This window comes from Uloborus diversus, chromosome 4 (genome assembly GCF_026930045.1).
Source record: "Uloborus diversus isolate 005 chromosome 4, Udiv.v.3.1, whole genome shotgun sequence".
Classification (NCBI taxonomy): Eukaryota; Metazoa; Arthropoda; class Arachnida; order Araneae; family Uloboridae; genus Uloborus; species Uloborus diversus.
The window spans coordinates 117,026,508-117,045,635 of record NC_072734.1 but is presented as its reverse complement, the minus strand read 5'-3'; positions in this window follow the sequence as shown (position 1 = coordinate 117,045,635).

Sequence of the window (19,128 nt, the reverse complement as noted above, 5' to 3'; positions counted from 1 at the left end):
TGAAATAAGTAATTAATAGCCACAAAAAAATGAGTAAATAGGCTTTTTAGAACATCCAATCGAAAATAAAAAGGGAAGTGCACAACTGGATTGCACGCACGCGAAATTTTAACCTTCTACAGCTTACCATTTTTGAGTTATGACTTATGAGAGATACATACGTACATCCAGCCGCAAAAGAATAACGCAATAATTAACTTGTTAGGTACCTGAATGCAGTATTAAAAACTCTTTCAGGGGTGACTAAAATAGAAATTCATACTAAAATTTAAGTAAACAATTTTATATGAAAACAATAACTCCTTTTACTTTGTATTAAAAGCAAAACAGCAAAGGTCCTTTTTTTTCAAAAACATCGGCCAATTCCATCGGTTTTTCGATGTTTTTAAGGCCGATGGGCCGATGTTTCCTGCAAGTTAGCATCGGCAGCCGATGCCGATGCCGATGGCTAAATTGTTGAACCATCGGCGCCGATGCATCGGTCGAGTCCTAATTTTGAGATAATCTTTATCAACATTCAATATTCTAACTAACAGTGTGTTTAAAAAGGATTGTTAAAATAATTTAAAACTGAAACTGTATAAGTTCTATTCAAGCAAGTAAAAAAATAAATAAAAGCCCACTTGGTATTTTCACGAGACGCAACTTTAGCGACTTCGGGTTTTGTTCACGAACCCTTAAGTCCAATGAATTAATTTTTCAAAGGACCATTTTCATGATCATTTTGCAAATACTATTGAAGAATAAGGAATAAAGTTATAAGAGATTCGATATCAGGACAAGTATGATATTTATATAACATTTTTGGAATTTTCCAAAAGAGTATGAAAAGACAGTTGACTCAAAAAAAAAAAAAAAGTCAATTATTGGAAGCATTCTGAGGGCAACAAAAATCCTTTTATTATGTTTTTCAAACATAACAATTACAGACTGGCCTTTTGCCAAATGCTTAAGGTTCCTCAGAAAATTCAGTCTTTTTTTTTTTTTTTTAATTTAAGCTGTAGTTTCAATCTAATTAAGCATATTAAAGCAAAAAACGCAAAAGGTATATCACATAAAATAAAAAAAGACCTACGTGACAAAGAATAAACTAATATTTGTTCTCGACACACAAGTTTATATATTATAATCAGATTATTAAAATATTGCAACAAAATGTTTGTTTGGGTCCTTTGTCTTATTATTTAGAAGATACACATTCTAATTTAGAAGAAAATCAACACATCCTTATGCTTTCAAATAGGCATAGTACTTCCCCCTTTTTTTAAAAAAAATCTAGTAGAAATAGCACGTGATAAGTTGCAACTAGGCTGGAAACTACATTCCAAAGATTATCTTTTGTACAGTTCTATTACACACTAGAGGACTCAACTCCCTGCTCGCTCCGCTCGCCAACGCTCTATTGACACTTGCGGTGGTTCAATGACGCCTGCGGCGGGTGACATTTGATCTTTTAATACTTCTTGCTGTGTCAAGAGATCCTCAGACTAGATTTCCAGCCTCTTAAGGTTTAGAGGGTAAACAGGGAAAAACCGCCATCTCCTGGATGTTCTGTATCCAACACTAGCAGTGTTGACCTGTTAGACATTTCCAATCCGGAGGAGATAGGGATGCAACAATGCAACACACACAGACAGATACGCACAGGTTTAATACCATAGTATATGAATCTAGATTTTCAGTATTAGCATACATTAAGTCAAAATAGAGAGCAAGGCATTGAAAGTCAACTCAGGTGATGTTACAATCTAATACTTAAAAACTTTCCCAGGACAAACAGTGGCAGCCCTCCCATTAATATTATGAAAGTGACTATAAACGCCAAACACACCGGATCCTAGATTACCTCAAATTAATTTGTTTAGTTTTTTTTATTCTTTAATTGCTGCTGTTACAGTAATATGCACAAAATTAAACTATGTGATGTAATATTAAATTCTGTGCACAAACTTATCCGCATATTCGTTGATAATCAGCGTAAGTTTGTAATTCCGATTATGGTAGTGTACCGAGGGAGGTGGGTGCGTGAATTCACATCAGTGTTCAGAGAAGGGCGCAGAGCCTGAACGGTTGGGACCCCCTGGTCTAATCAGTAGTATCCCTGGTCCTCGCCGTACGCCCACGCAGTTTTCTTACTTAAGCGGTCAATAGTGCGGTTTTCGTGATTTTTTGGACTTAATTTTCTCGAAAACATGCAAAAAGAAAATATATTATCAACTAAAGGCCGGTCATTTGGTTTGTAAGCTTTCCGCTGGCCGGTGCAAATCCATTCACGGGACGAATGTGGCCCGCAGGCAGTAGATTGCATAACACTATTGTATGCTATGCCAGCGTGTGATTCTTCAATCTATAGAAATAACGAAAATAATTTAACATATGTCACTTCGTACCAGATGAAAATTTGTAAGCTGATTGTTAATATACTTCTCTAACTAATAAATAAAGTCAGCTGGCAGTAAGTCGAGCGAAAATTCGTCAGCTAATGCATTCTAGTAGGCGATAGATGCTCCAGCTTAACTCCTGCGTCATAATACTTTCAATGTACCAGTTGACCATTTTTCCACCGGAGTACAGCCAGCTGTTTTGTGTATTTATTCATAGTTGCATATAAAGCTGTCATCAGGCAAATTCTTAGCTAGGAGGAAATCATTGATTTTTTTTTTTTTTTTACATGTTCGGCCTACCAGCTGATTTATAACCCACCATAACATAACATAACACTCCAGGGTCCCCCGTACCTACCACTATGTGTGGTTTAAACGGTTGGATGGGGCCCTGGAGACAGCTGTGTTAATCGGTGAGTTGATACATTGTATATGTCGTACATAATGCATGCAATACATGAAATCATATTCCGACATACAGGAATTTTGCTTACACAATTTTAAACTCACATAAAGATTAATAATAATAATAATAATAATAAAACATACACACACATATACAAACATACATATAGATATAGATATATATATATATATATACACATTACACAGGGTACACAGCTATACACCATTGAATAGTGGTAGCAAATCAACAAAGTGACACAAACAGACAATACACTCAGCTACATTCACCAAAAACAAAGCCAACAATCATTAGATTGTACAATGTAATAGGAGACATGCAGAAGGACAGAATGTCTAAAGAGGCAACCATTAGATACTAAAGCTGTGGGTAAATAAAAATGTATGGGTAAAGGAAATTAGATTGAGCTCTGGTACAGGTAACCCTTGGTTGATAAAGAAAGGAAGATTGCGTTAAGACGCGCGGTGCTATGCCGCAGTTTAAGTGCCTGCTTCAGGCGTTGTTGATGGGATGTGCCCGGAGGACAGCGGAGATGGTGGGCTTTTGTCAGTGGGCAGTCAAAGATGTAATGGAGGCTGTCCCCTATTTCTCCGCAAGAGCAGAGAGGAGAGTCGATAATGTTAAATCTATTCAAATATGAAGGAAATGGGCCGTGACCTGTTGAGAAAATGGTGTGAGACGCGCGGGTAGAGTTTGATTGTTGGTAGCATATCGTGCAATCCTCTGCTCGTCTCCGCGTTGTCCCATCGGTATTTCCAATCCATACAAAGCTGAGTCGTTAATAGCCTCTTGAGGTGTGACGCGGGGTATGGGACACTCGCATCTTCCTGAAGTCCGGTAGAGTCTGCCGCTAATTTGGCAAGACGATCAGCTTCGTCATTCCCTCTGTTGTTTGAATGGCCTTTTACCCAAAAGATGTTAAAATTTTTAGTAGAGCTGAGTACCTGTTTTTGAATTGTTTGGACTAATTGATTTTTGCTAAAAGAATTTTTGAGGGCCAATGGAGATGATAGGCTGTCAGAGAAAATTTGGAACGGGTATTGAGGAAGGCTTTGCGTATAAGCAATTGCATTTTTGATGGCCAAAAGTTCTGCTTGGAAGACAGAGTTTCCCTCCCGAAGTCTCACCGAAGAGGAACTTGTAATTGTGTTACCCGAAAAGGAAACAAACGCGGAGCCCACACCATTCATGGTTTTTGAACCATCTGTGTAAATTCTGCGGGGTAAAAGTTGGTTTGGATGGATCTCTTCAGTATGGATGAAGCTAGTGTCTATGAGTTGTTCGTAGGAGCATTTGAACCATTTTGGAGCGTCAGTTTCAAAGAGCGTACTTTGGAATTCGATTCCGTCAAGATGAATTCGTTTTTGTTTGATCAGAATGTTGAAGGACCACATATGTTGCCTTATTAGTAGTTCCAAAGGGGGGATCCCAGTATGTAAAGGGCTTGATGTGAGGTTGTGGAATATGCACCTGTAAGAACAAGAAGGAAACGGCGTTGGATAGAATGGATTTTATTTACGAGGCGTACTCCTAGATAATTGCCCCATAGGCCAGCTGCATGCATGAGGGAGGATTCGACCACCGCCTTGTAAAGTAGACGTCTTTGATGAAAGATGATCTAGGCATCAGTTTGGCATCAGTTTGGCATCTGATGGCATCAGTTTGATGAAAACTGATGCCCCAATTACCCCCCGCTAATCTTTGAAATTTGCTAAGAAGTGTTACTGATTTAGTTTTTAGGTAGTCGAGGTGAGCCGTCCATTTTAGGCGATTGTCGAGTACCACCCCCAAATATTTTAAGTTATTTTTTCTGATGATGTGGAAGTCTCCCATTAGAAGAGTGGGGGCTCTTTTGAGATTCCTTGGGACTTTAAGGTGCATATATGCTGATTTGGAATTGGAAGCAGTCAGGCCATGCTCGAGCAGCCAGGTGTTGATTAGTGAAAGAGTGTCGCGCGCAAAGGTTTGCAGATCATGCGTGCGCCTTCTTGAAACGAGAATTGCAATGTCGTCCGCAAAGACCTGCACGTGGGTGTGATCCGGCCATGGAATTCGAAGTAGTGAAGCCACGACGAGATTCCACAGTTCCGGTCCGCTACAGGAACCTTGCGGACAACCTTTTTTCTGTTGGATAGAGCATGAGCCTGTGCTTGTTTGAATGAAAATTTTTCTGTGAGAGAGGAAACTGCGATATATATTTAAAATGCCCTCATCGCAGTGGGAATCGGCGAGGTAATACATGATCTTATCCCATGGAAGATTGTCAAAAGCTGAAACAATGTCCAGGGAATTTATAACCCACCGCGTTACGTCAGCTGACATTTTATTTTCTTTCGAAATATTGTCTTAACTATAATTTGACAAAGTTTCCGTCGGGAGGAAATGACTGACTTTTTTTTTTTTTTACATGATTGGGAGGCTACCGCAGCTCATTCCACTCACGGACACACAGCTGACTTTCCCGAGACGTTTTGATACCATCCCCTGATGCCTCTTACCAGTTACCGTTCGAGAGGAAATAATTGACCAAATTTGTAGCGGGCTACCGGACTATAAAAAGTTTTTGAAAATATATGAAAAGGAACGGAAAATTAAACGGAAGCATTTGAATAGCAATAGTTCAAAAATGTAAAATGCTTGTTTTTCAAAAAAAAGAAAATTGAAATATTACTTTTATTTTCAAACTTTTATGGTTATGCGTGATTTGATGACGCAAATATTCATTCTTTTAATTATCTTTCGCATGTTAAGGATAGCAAAAACCTTTTTTTTTTTTTTCGTTTTTAGAAGTTGCATACCTAAAATATAGTTTATTGGTTCATCCGAGTAGATAGCCATACACCACAAAATTTTGATTCCCTGTTTCCCCATATGTGAAACTGCATTTGGAATTCAATTTTAACCAAGCGTATTTAAGGCCAAACGAATGTTCAAGAGATCTTTTACATGCCACGTAATCATACGATATAGACGTTGACGATTTTTTACTCCTGAAAAATCCACCGTCATGAGCCGGGTTTGAATACGCGCCTGCGGGTATTCTTCTTCAACTAGAAAATTACGCTTAGTTTTACTGTACCTCATTCACAATTTTACATTTTTTTTTTAGGATCTTTATGGGACATGTATGTAATATATGTTTTTATTAAAACATACGTCGGATAAGTGTATCCCATATGTTACATACAAACAAAATGTAACATAACATGACAAAAATATAAATTATGTATTTTTTTATATTATTGAGACATCATAATTCCAACAATACCAAAAAAAAAGGTTAAAAAATTTGCTCTTCTTTTTTCCAAAGCCCAAACACCGCATATTCCAAATTCCACCCCAAAGCATAGAATCCTTATGATGTAGTGAGATTTATTAAAATTTAAAAGCACCTGCTAAGTTAGTAATCCGAAAGAATTTAGTGCTGCCATCTTTTTTCCTGCTCGAAAATCATCACGCATTACTTAGTATCTTGAACAGAAGGTCTAAAAATAAATATATTTTTTTCTACATATTGCTAGCGAAACTCATTTATTTTGTTTTTATCAATATTAATGAATAACATTTAGACCGCATGCGTTTTATTATGATAATAATTTATGAAGTTAGAAATACAAAGTTTTGAAAACAAGTGAATTTCGTAAAATAATTCAACTTCACTTACTGCTGCCATCTACAGGATGAATATTAAATAATGGAACAAACTTTTTCGCGTAACAGAAAAGGAATTAATATGCAATCAAGTTACAGACTGCTTGGTTTACAAGCATCAGTAATGCTAAAAAAAACTCATCTTTTTTTTCTAGCACATTGCATCGGATAAAGAAAGGTTACATTATTATGTCAACATCAGAAGTTGTAACTCACTTTTTAAAGAGTATAATTATAAGGGGAACGAAACTTGCATCATGAGAATTGACCATGTCGTATCTTCGCGCAAAAAAGCAATCGTTTTTAATAGAATTTTTTTTTTCACTTTAATTTTAGTGTAATTTTTGCATAATTTTTTCGGTTTGAGGGGAAGAAATTTTCCCACGTTTGTTGATTTTCCTACAAATCGAAAGTTTTTTTTTTTCATCTTAAGATACGAACGTCATATGTTAATCGCACGTAATTACCGTTCTAAGAATTTGAAGAAACGAATATCTACAGTATTTTGTTGTTCCTCGGAAACCATTTTGGGTCTTTTTGCTCAAAAAATAAAGACAAGCTTCAGTTTTTAAACTTTTAAAAAGTATTTTAGTTAGTCCCCCTCCCCCCAATCCATGCAATTCATTAGTCATTCGCCCCTGCCAAAGAGATGGTCTGGATTCACCACTAAATGTTATCTTGACTAGTTTCATTAGGTATAAATGAACGGAGGAAGAATAAATGTGTACTGAATTACAGAAATAAAATAAATAAATAACCGTATCACTTAATATCAATATTGAGTTGGGCAAAAGCAATGTAATAGATACAGCTATGCATTAAAAATATGGGGTGAGTCAGAAGTCACACAAACCATTAAAAAATATTTCATTTAAAAGCTACAATTAATTTTGAACACAAATTATTTACCTTTGTGGCAACATTATACATTTCTGAACGACACGTCATTTTTACGTTAATTTTACAAACACATAGACAATTTCAGTAGTTTTTTGTTTGTAGCGTTGTCTAGATGGATTTTTTCCCAAGATTAAGAACTTTCACCGAATGCAAAATCTTTTCATGATTATGACGTATGGATTTGCGGTGGCCCAAATTCCAGCATTCTAACTACTAACAAAGCTTGTGATATGAAGTTTTCAGAATTAACTCAGAGTTTTTAGTTCCTTAATACTATGAACACGATCAGCGTAAAACTCGAATTTCTCTAGAGCTTACTGAGAAGTTCAAAATGATAAATCCATCAGTGATGTAAGTTTTATGAGACTCTTTGTATTCGAGCTCAACATTTTTTCTTTACATGATCCATTTCGTGCTGGTCCAGTAAAGATGGGCGTTAACTTTTCCGGTCTCAACATTTCCACTTTCCCGGAAAATAGACATTTATCGAAAGATTTTATCTTTTTAGGTGCAGATATATTCGAAAGTTGCTTTTTCAAAGCCTATGTAACAGCTTCAAACGAATGAATAGCAAAATTTTGCTCAATATTAAAAACTAGAAAATCGCCCGTTAAGATATGACGTGTGAAAATTGCTTCTACATTTGAACGAAGCCATTGCTTGTTTGATGATATTTTGATAGTTGAAATTTTAACCCTAACTCCAGTGGATGAACCCTAAACTCCAGTAGCTAGCGTTCTTCATTGTTGACCACTTTTTCGTTTCTCCCTGAATGACACGTCCTACCACTAAAACAGTCAAGTTACCGAACCCAGTTTAGTCTTGCCACAACAAAGCCTTTCCCTGCATGTTAAACCTTACCAAAACGTATTATCAAATTATAAAGTCGTGGCGCGAGTTCCATTGTTGATGACGTCAGAAGCGTTATCGATCATTGACTATTATATAGTATATGAGGATGCTTGAATCTTCAGGGGGAGCTCGATTATACGGAAAGCTTAAAATATCATTGCGTTTGGAATATGGAAATTAAAATGTGTGTAACACTGAAAAGTATAGTGCAACCAGCAAGCAAAATAATTTGCATTTAAAATTAAAACTTTGAACTCTTCCATGACAGGCATCTGTGTGACTACTGCGGTTGTTGTTCTAATGAGCTTAAAGCCGAGCAACCTTTAACTTAATAGATTTTTTTTTAAAGGTAAAACAAAACATATTTGCTAAGGTATCGAGAAAAAAATTGTTAAGTTCATGTCAGCGATTAAGTTCATTGCAAATTAGTAGAGACCGATATTGATCCTTGAATACACAAGAAAGATACTTTGTTCCGGGCGATATGGTCATGGTCATCTATCTCACGCATGAAAAGCGGGAAACCCAATAAATATTTATTATTGATATGAAGTGAATACTTTGCTCTCCCACATACGTATAATTATGGATATAAAGTCAGACCTTCACTCCAAACGTAAAAGTTATTGCTATCATTACATAAGAGTTATTGCTAAGCCTTGAGCTATTTCATTTGTGGTGTCTCTTTAGCATGGTAGTTTCATTTGCAGTTGCAATATGAGCATATATTGTGTAAATAATCAGAAACAAAAAAATAAAAAATAATAATAATAATTTGAACTTTGACATCTTGAATTCAAATTATGTTTTTCTTAATCATGAGTGAGCGAGTGTGTGTATGTAGGCGTGTGTGTTTGTGTGTTGGGGGTATGTGTATGTGTTTAGGCGTGTGTGTGGGGGATATGTGTATGTGTGGGTAGTTGTGTATATGTGTAGGTGTGTGCATGTGTTTGTGTGTATGTGTAGGTGTTTGTATGCGTGTGTGTATATGTTTGTGTGTGTAGGTGTATGTGTGTGTTGTGTGTGTATGTGTTTATCTGCGTGTATGTGTAGGTGTCTGTATGGGTGTGTATAGGTGTATGTGTGTAGGCAAGTAAGTGACGCAACCTGGAGATGGCTTTTACTAAGGAGCAGCATCGTGAGGCGGCCGGCCGACGGTGGTGCTGCAGAGGGAGGAAAGGGAAATAAAATTATAGAACTTCAAAACTGTAGAGTGAGAACAATAAGCAATCGTGATTGCTCAAAAAAACTCTCAAAATATGCTTTGATGAATATGTACTACTATTTTGGGTTTAGTTCAGTGCTATGCAAACTTTTCGCCTCCTCTCTCCGAGGAACCTTGAAGTCTTCAAAAGGGTGCCGCGAAAATTAATTACGATTTTTTTTCCTGTGTTAGCGGATGCAAGAAAAAACTCGTGATTTTCACTAATCAAACGATAATAGTGTCATGTATTAAGAGTTGTATCAGATCAATAATCAAACTGAATAATGTTAATAATGATCTGTATTCAACACATTATCCGAGGATTATACCCATCACTAATAAAATGCATTTTTTTTTTTTTTTTTTTTTGCAAGTTTTATAGAAAGCATGAAAACACAACACAATGTAACTACAAAAATAAATAAATAAGTTTCCCAATCGTCATGCTAGCCTTGTTTGTGGCAAAAAGTAAGTTTCGGAAGGTTGATTACGATAAGATGGAAGGATTTCAATATGCAAATTTTTGAAGACGTGATTAGGGGAAACCAGTGGCCTATGAGAGTGGAAAAGGTCGTCCAAACTGATAAGTTTCAGGAAGACTGTACTGTAGAACCGTCCTTTCCTGACTAAATTCTCGTATCATAATTCTTTGGAGAGTTGTGTGGATGATTTTAAAAGGTTGTGTAAGGTACAGTCACAGATTTAAAAAAAAATAATTTGAATTTTGACCTCTTGAATTCAAATTATGTTTTTCACAATCACGAGTGTATGTGTGTATGTAGGCGTGTGTGTTTATGTGTGCGTGGGGGGGGGGGGGTATGCGTATGTGTGTGTAGGCATGTGTGTTTATGTCTGTGTGCAGGTATGAGTGTGTGGGTAGTTGTGTGTATGAGTGTTTGTGTGTGGGGGTATGCGTATGTGTGTGTAGGCATTTGTGTTTATATCTGTGTGCAGGTATGAGTGTGTGGGTAGTTGTGTGTAGGTGTATGTATGTGTGTGTTTGTTTGTACGTGCGTGTATGTATGCGTGTAAGTGCAGGATATGGACGCAACCTGGAGATGGCTTTCGCTAGAGGAGCAGCATCGTGAGGAGCCGGTCGATGGTGATGCTGCAGAGGGTGCTGGCGGGAAAATAAAATGATAGTACATCAAAACAGTCAAGTGAGAACAATAAGCAATCGTGATTGCTCAAAAAAAAAAAAAAAAAAACGATAAGTTTGTAGAGCTTATTTTTTTAGGTAGCTACTAGTGAATTTTTGCTACAAGCTCTCTTTGTTCTGTGTCGCAAGCTCTGATGTTCGCGTGTTTTTGTTGTTGTAAATGTGAAAGAAATTAAGAGAATTCCAGAGTGAAAATAAAGTGGTGTTTATGCGATGTGTGCATTTTTCTTAGAAGATATAAACATACTGCAACATTTTTAATCATTCAAGTGTCATACGAAGCAGTGAGAAGCAAAGGGATGAAAGCGGACTTTTTAAAGTTTCGAGTAAAACGCGTTTAAAGTTCAGGTCCTGGGTAGGCTTTCATTGATTTTCCCCTAATTCATGCTGTATAGATTCACTGACCAGGATTACCAGTACAATCTCTTGCCCCAAAGCAGAGGAGAGGGTCCCCTATTTTTTACACTGGTTATCTCCAAAAATTTAATTTTGGCACTTACATTCCTTTGCTTCTCACTGCCCAATATTCTTCGATACACTGAACTGCCTGTGAAATCTAGTCTTGCGCTTCCCTTTTATTGCTATGTAGCAATTTTAAGCTCATTGTTGTCGGGAGGGGGGGATAGAAAAGTACTAACGCGTTGTTCAAATGTATGCTGGAATTGCTCAAAAAAAAAGTCTAATCTCAAATATTTGTTTTTCGTTTTAAAATCTTTGTTTGTGAAAATGTTAATTTTTGTGCCCCAAATAAGGAATATATCTTTCTCTAATCCCTCCCATTTTTTTTTTAAATTTACCTACAAAATGTAAAGATTTTTTTCCTCAACATCTAGGAATGTAATTGCTCCAAGTTCTTAACCTGTTGTCCATGGACTTCTGGGGATCCGTGTAGCTCCCCTTGGTTTCCAGGAACTAATTTTTATAAAGCTTCAAATTTCCCAAGGGGTCACTTTTATTGAAAAAGCTCATTTTATAAAAATTTTACATGGGCAAGATTGTTTGAGGTTATTGTAAAATATAACTAAACAATAATTTTAATACTTCTATTATTTCTATTCAACAGCTAAATCTGACTCTCGCTGATGAGATAAATTTACTTTATCTATCAATTTGTTGGCATTCTCAGCTTCAATGAGTCTGCCCCCAGATAGGTTATTCCTTATCCTAGACTGATGAGTCCATAACAAGGACAAAACTGCAGTCTCTGGTCGGGATAACCCGGCTGCTGGTTTATTGCATGCGGATTTTCTACAGTGTCACTCATGAAATTAAGTAGAGAAGTAAACTCAATGCGGAGAGTCGAATAACATTTCCCAGCATGTAGCCCAACAGTGCGATTCCGGTTTCAACACAGCAATTGGACCCACATCAATTTGTAAAAACTAATTATAGAAAACAATGTAACAAAATGTATTTTAACCAATGCTTTACCATGAAAAGTTTCTAATCATTTAATATAAATAAATTATGATTTATTCTTTTTAGTGTTAGTTTTACTCATTTTACTTTCTTTTTTCTACACTGCAATGAAAATGTCCATCTTTAAAACTGTGTAGACCTGTTACATAAAATAACCGTTGACATATTTTTACAAATATTTATCACAACGTAGTGCCTATGAGATTAATGAACCGAAAATTATATGAAATATCTTGTTTTAGAATGAAGCCTACAACAAGAAAAGGGTTTACGATTGAGTCCTCAGACTATTTAAGTTTGAAAAGCCCTCCTCTTAATATATATGGTTAAGTACTTCTCGAACTATTTTATATTATTAGAAAAATATATTTTTTTTCTCACTATCATAAAAAATTAAAAGTTTCTAAAATCTAAGTCTAGAATGTACATTAATGAAATTTTAAAGCAAAACTACTTGCACATTATGGCTCTTTGAAACTGACAAAGAGAATGCTGGTTTAAAAGAAATGGTTATATACACTACCTGTTGGTATAAAATAAACTATCTGCAAAATGATTGTCCAATACGTCTGGAATCTTGACAGGCTCCAATATGTCGCAAAAAGATAAAGCTGTCAGACGTTTGGAAATTCGATAGAAGCATCCAAACCCCTTCGCCGACATACAGCTCCAAACTGAAAGAACTACCCTGCCCCTACGACGCATTTTTTTTCCTTTTTGTGTCTCTCACTTTGCAACAAGACGATGTTGGTCAATACACACAGGCAGACGATTGCACTGCATTTTTCAGAATGATTGCACACAACTCTCATCTGTGATCGCACGGATCTCCAGGATGCAGGCCGCCAATTCACATACCTATGGGCATACATCCCAAACCTATAATTTCAAACAATAATCAAAACCTAAATAAAATTTCTACGTAATAAATAACAGCAAAATTGACAATAATTCGATGTAAGACTTACATTGAAATCACGGCTTTGTTTAATCGTTGACGAAGTCATCATTTTATGACTAGACAGGGTAGTCTAGTCATAAAATGATCACAATTTGCCACAGCAACTACTTTGAATACAGAATTCTGGCTCAAAGCATGGAAGTCAACCACAGTCACTTTAGCGACTGACATTTCCTCATCTAGACTTTGATGCATTGAAAATTATTCAAACACTTTGCAATCAAATAATTCTCAAAAATCAGCAAAATTCAAAATTTATGCATAATTTAGCATTTATTTTTCTTTTTACTCACTGATCTATCATCAAAATACTCCTTTACCTAGGACTCGTACAAGTATTTATCATATAAATAAAAAACATATTTTATTGACATTCTTCTTACTTTAAAACAGTGCCCCATTCATTACCAATAGTGACCCATTCATCCGCGTAGGTAATTCATGAATCGGACAAATGGATTCCTTAATTTTTTCCATTAATGGGCATTACAGGCGAGTTGTTTTCACGTTTTGGAAATGTTTTCTTCGTTTCTGAATGAGTATGGAGCTTATTCTGAGAATTTGAAAAAGGTCTGATTAATAGAAAAGAAATACAAAAATAAGCACAAAAAATGTCCCATTTATTACCACTCTTTCCTAAATGGCCTGAATTCCCTCTGATATGTGAAAATTCTCAATAAGTTAAAAATAAATAGAGGAGCTGTACGCCCGTTGGCTCCTATAAAAATTATTGCATATCCAAAATATCTATGCCAGGGGTTCTCAAGCTTTGCTGACTCGCGGCACCCTTTGAGGAATTAGAATTTTCTCACGGTACCCTAGTCCATCTCCATTTTTTGAGAAAAGTGCCTAAGTATGCCAAATAAGGCTATCCTAAGGTTCAAAACCTAATATATCGATCTTATACAGGGTGCGGAGAAAGTTCCCACAATTTTGTTTAACACGTTTTTTTTTTTTTTTTTTTTTTTTTTTTTATGGCGTTAAAATCGTATGTTGGCGATTTGTCTGGCACATATTGTTTATTGGCATTAAAAGTATTTGAGGTTTAATGATTTGTTCTTTATTAGTTCATTGAATTAATGAGCTATGAATCGTGAAAATGTGCGTGTTACCGTCGTTGAATTACACAAGAAGGGAATGAAAACAACCGATATTATTCGAACGACTGGATTCAAGAGTAAAACAGTCTATGACGCTGTGAAACGCTACAAGGAGACTGGAGGGACTGCCGACCGTCCACGGAGTGGTCATCCAACCACTGCAACGACTCCAGCGAATGTGCAGAAGATCCGCTGTCGCATCCGTCGCAATCCAGAGCGCTCAATGCGAAAGATGACCAAAAAACTGGAGATCAGCAAAAAAAGCGCCCGAACCACTGTGAAAAAGCAAGTTGGGACTTCGTTCTTACAAGATCAATCGCCTCCACTGCCTCAATGACACAATGAAGCAGAAAAGATTGATAAAAGCTCGACGGAGGCTTCGCTTGACCGCTGGTGATCGCCTTTCGATTTTTCTCTTTACCGATGAGAAGATCTTCACCATTGAGCTCACACATAGCCGTCAAAATCATCGCCAACTACTTAAGAAGGGTCAGAAGGAGACTGCTGCTGCAAAAATCATCGGGCACAGTCGATTTCCAGCCTCCGTAATGGTCTGGGCTGGCATTTGTGCCACTGGGAAGACGCCACTTGTTTTCATTAACAGAAACGTCAAAATTAATGCTGCGAGCTATCAGCAGCGGGTTCTATGCGATGTACTGAGGCCATGGGAAACAGAACACTTTGACCAAGATGGATTCACATTCCAACAAAGCTGGGCTCCTGCGCATTCGGCCCGATCGACGATTACCATCTGCGAAGATCTATTCCCAGGTTTTGGGGCAAGGATGTTTGGCCCCCAACTCACCGGACCTCAATCCGATGGATTACTCGGTGTGGTCCATCTTGGAGGGAAAAAATCTCGGGAAAACGATACGCCACGGTCGACATGCTCAAAACGGCTCTGAGGCGTGCCTGGAATGAGATAACAATGGATGCGTGCGCGAGCATCGTTGGCAATTTCAAACTGCGGCTCCGTAAATGACTGAAGGGCAAGGAGTCAATTTTGAACAATTGTTATAATTTTTTGTTTAATGTTATTTTTATTGTTTCAATAAAGAGTTTTTATAGCTTTAACTTGTTGATTTGTTGAATTATGTGTTAGCTACAGCCTATTGAAATATCTACTAAACTTGTGGGAATTTTCTCCGCACCCTGTATGATTGAATTGCTCCGGCTTTTGCATATTCATCTAATGAGTTATTAAAACAAAGACAAATATAAAACCAAGTGAATATTTAAGATTCAACTGTGTTTTTCAGAAGTTTTAGCAGAGAAAACGATCTACCCTTATTAGGAACACGGGCCTTAAAAAGAAAAACTCTGGGCAAAGGTTACTTCACTCAGAATTAAGGACAAAATTGGCAAAAAATACTATAAAATGAAATAAACTGAAAGAGTCATTGATATCAGTACATATATTTAACCACATTTCATAATCTGAAAAACATTATAAAAAATTTCATGTTTACTTCCCTTCCATGGAAATGAGAAAGAGCAATCGTCATATTCGGGGCAAATTTCGTTATTTTCTGGATTTTCTTTTTTTAATCCACTCATGCGTACAACTCGTCCTTATGTGTGAAACTTATGCAGCACATTATCATATCCTCCACCCGATACTACGGTGTTTCATTATAAGGACATTGGAGTGCTAAGAAAGCTAACCAATGCCTTAACGGTCACCAATATACTTTTCCAGGTTATCAAATCACAGGAAAAAATGACGGGTTGCAGTGACATTTATCTTTGTGAATTCAACAACTACATAAACTAGGCTACAAGAAAAATAAACAACATTTTTAATACTAATCACCTGCAATGAACCATGTATAAGCAAAAATCACAGCAAACTAAGATCAGGTAGTGAGTAAAAACTTTTGCCTCGTTTTTAAAACTGCTTGTTGATAACGCTTTATCATAACTTAGGATCTCTAATGACGATGAAGTCACGAACTAGCGAATTTTGCCTGATGGTTTATATGAACTTATTTGGCAAATCCACCTAGCATATATACACTCAGGATCATTGAAAATAGTTCCCCAAGAAAAAAGAAAGGTACAATCGCGAAATTTTGCACATAAGAAGAGTGACATCTGATATGCAAATGATCCAAGTTGTCAATGCGCATGACCATTTACCCTACAGTATCACGAAAATCGGGGGAAAAGTGCTATAAAAACCAGTGCATAATTTAAGATTTATGAATGTTAAAATTACATCCAGATTGTCGGAGAACCTTAATAAATGAAAGATGCCAGGTAGACGAGTTGGAAAGCGTTTCTCACAGTTAAGCAAGTTTGAGGGAGGTTTGATAATCAGCATGAAAATTGCAGGCTGGTCGACGAGCCGTGTTACATATTAGGTGAACCGTTCAGAGTGTTTGTTAGAAACTGTTGGAGGCAGTGGACATGAGATGGTACACATGTGCAAAAAAAAAACGAGTCTGGAGCGACCGGGAAGACCACGCGGAGAAAGGATGGAAGGATCGTCCGACAAGCGCTCGTGGATCCCACAGTGACTCCTTTCACCATACCAACAGACGTAGGGGTAGCAGTTGTTCCCCAAAGCATTTCTAAACGTCTTGCGGAAGTAAGTCTTCAGTCCAATCCCCCTTTTAGAGCACTCTCTTAACACCAAAACATGGTAACTCCGTCTGTAGTGCGATGCCAGAACGGTGTGGGGTGTCGCTGATTGGCAAAAGGTGGTGCTCAGTGATGAATTCCGATTCTTTTTGGGGTCAGATAGTATCCGCGCACTAATGTGGAGGCACCCTGGAGAAAGGTAACACTCCACCAATTCTATCGCACGACACACTGCTCGCACAGCTGGCATAGTGATCTTAGAGGCTATAGTTTATCATAGCCGGTCCACTCTAGTTGTGGTACGTGGAACCTTAACGGGCCGGCGTTATGTTAATGACATTCTCCAACCACATCTAGGACCGTTCCTAAATGGCCTCCCAAGAGCAATTTTCCAACAAGATAATGCTCGTCCGAATACAGCTAGAGTTGTTCAAGACTTCTTACGTCCTTTTGAAACTCTTCAATGGCCAGCCCGCTCCCCCGACTTATCCCCAAAAGAGCATATACGGAATTAGCTGAAACGCCAGATGTCGCCGTGCTACTCTGTGCAAGATTTAGAAGTGGCTGTACAAAATTTGGGGGCCCATCTGCCTCAGGACAACATCAGAAGTTTAATTAGCTCAATGTCGAGCCGTATTGCGGCATGTATTGCAGCAAAAAGTGGCCCAACACGCTATTGAGCAGTACGGTATTTAGCTCATTTCTTAGCCTGTATTTGTTTAATTGTTTAGATTTTGGGATCAAGTGTATCTCTCATCTGTATTATTCTGTACATTAAATTTCACTTCAATCCAATGCATCCTTCTTAGGGCGCTATTTTCAATGTTCCTGAGTATATTGATAACATGAACACTTCGCGTTCGTGGCACCCTTCACCTCTTTCTACACCACCACAGGGTGTCGCGGCACCAAGTTTGAGAACCTCTGATCTATGCCTATGATTGGTTGCAAATCTATCTATTACTTACTCATTACGGGTGGGTAAGAAAAACAACCACCTTAAAGGTGACCTGATTATTTTTTTTAAATGATTTTAATTTTTTAGTGCGTGACAAAAAAATACAATATTTTTCGTACGTACAGCATATTTACTTAATAATACTAATAGCAATTAGACTAAAAACGATTTCAACCCTAGTTAGGAAGAAAAAAAGCATCACGCTTTAAATATTTCCTACAAATAATTAATCATTGAAATGTTTAAAAAAAGGGGGCAAGTAGGACATTATTGGTCACAAAAACAAAGCATTTACGTATTTTATCACACACTTAAGACATTAACAAGATAACAAACATGAGCATGACTAATAATTCGAGTAACCTTACAGTCCAAACTACTCCCAATTAGTTCTTATTAAGGGTATTTTATAGTATTGGGCGCATTCTGTTAATAACATCATTTTATTCAATTTGCCCCGTATCAGATTTAAAAGAGTTACGCATAATCAGAAAATTAAAACTTATGTTTATGCATAATCAACTTTCAACGTCAACGTGCTCTGAAGAATCAGGGGATTGTTTACCGCTTACATTGGACTGAAGATATCCCAAAGAATAATTCAGTTTGAATTTACGTTCCTTGTTGATGAACATATTTTGTTTTTACCCTATTTATACTTTCTCGCTTCTAGCAGTTTCTCACAATTCTTCCAACTTAAGATATCTAGTTATCTGTGAGAAATTCCATGACTGAAAAGAACTGAATAGTCCACCTTATTCATCGACGGATTATTGCTAAAGAAGTTACGATATTAACATAGTACTAGCCGTTAAGCGTCTAGAATAGCCATCTTCGGCGGGTTGTGCAACATGCCTGCGGCAACTGGTGTACACTTCCATTTCCCCGCAGAACGGAAGTACACCGTCGGTGTACTTTGGGAGCTTCGCCCCCATCTTGCCACTTGAGGTGAACGAAAGTACGCATCTTACCGCCTGCGGTGAAGCATAACTTAATCAGGACAGGAATGCCCATTCCTCTAAAGAGCAATGGCGCACACTCCTTCAAATATCATGAAGCCCCATCCCCAAATGTGAGAGAAATATCCCAAGCAAATATCCCTTTGAGAATTTCAATGACACGCTCTGAGTCAGCTGTACATTAACTAATTACATTTTATCCACGCCCACGCGTCAAACTTATCACTTGAACCAGGAACTATTGCTTTAAGGTCGAGCATTCTGTTGGTTCATTACCTTGCATACATCTTTCTCACGATTCCAGCTGCAGACAATCGGTGATTTCAAAGCTAATGAAACGTCCGTCGCTGAGAATTGACGGTTTAATGAATATCTCCGCTAGTTAAAACGTAGAAAAGCGAAAACTGCCTAAACATGATGTATAAAAATTGCGAAGTTTAGAACACACATACATAAATGGAAAGATAGGTAGATACAAAGATGCCCTCAGTTTTTAATACATAGTATAAGATAAATGAAGTATAGTATTTCTTATAGATTTTATTTACTCTTTCAACAAATTCCTCTTCAGTTT